This window comes from Propithecus coquereli, unplaced genomic scaffold (genome assembly GCF_000956105.1).
Source record: "Propithecus coquereli isolate 6110/MARCELLA unplaced genomic scaffold, Pcoq_1.0 Scaffold172, whole genome shotgun sequence".
Lineage (NCBI taxonomy): Eukaryota > Metazoa > Chordata > Mammalia > Primates > Indriidae > Propithecus > Propithecus coquereli.
In genome coordinates, this window is record NW_012141858.1 from 219,918 (window position 1) to 220,675 (window position 758).

Genomic DNA, 758 nt, shown 5'->3' on the forward strand with positions numbered 1-758 from the left:
GGGGGTGGGGCGGGGAGAAATCACATAACCTTAAAAAGGACTATATTAATCACCTTCTTTGTAATCCCTTCACAGTCCCAGGTTTAGTGAAAAACTGCTGTAAACACAGGGGACACAGTTTAACAATGCAACTTTTAATTACTGTTTTCTTTTTTCTTAACCTACTAATAGTTTGTTGATCTGATAAGCAAGAGTGGGTGGGGGAGAAAAACTCTGACTTGGGTTTAGTCAGTCACTGCACTGCATGCGAACAAGAGACATGTCACACTCGTGACGTCGGGCATTCATATAGGAAAAGCGCGGTGTGCAACACTGCGCCTGCCTCCAGTACCGCCCCATCCCGCTCTCCGTAGTGAACCCTCTGTTTAGAACACCAAAGATAAGGACTAGATACTACTTTCTCTTTTCCGTATAATCTTGTAGAACACTTACTTGATGATTTTTAACTTTTTATTTCTAAATGAGACGAAATGCTGATGTATCCTTTCATTCAGCTAACACACCAGAAAAGGTTATGTTCATTTTTCAAAAAGGGAAGTAAGCAAACAAATATTGCCAACTCCTATATTTATGGATATCACACATATCAGTAGGAGTAGTAAATTTACTCATAGCACTCTTTTTTTTTTTTTTTTTCAGAATAATACTTCATTTTCAGGAACTCTGCTTCCTACAGAGCCAAATGCCATTTAGCAGTAAATAACACTTGTCAGCCTCAAAGCATTTAAGGAAGCTAGACAAGTAAAATTATCCTCTTT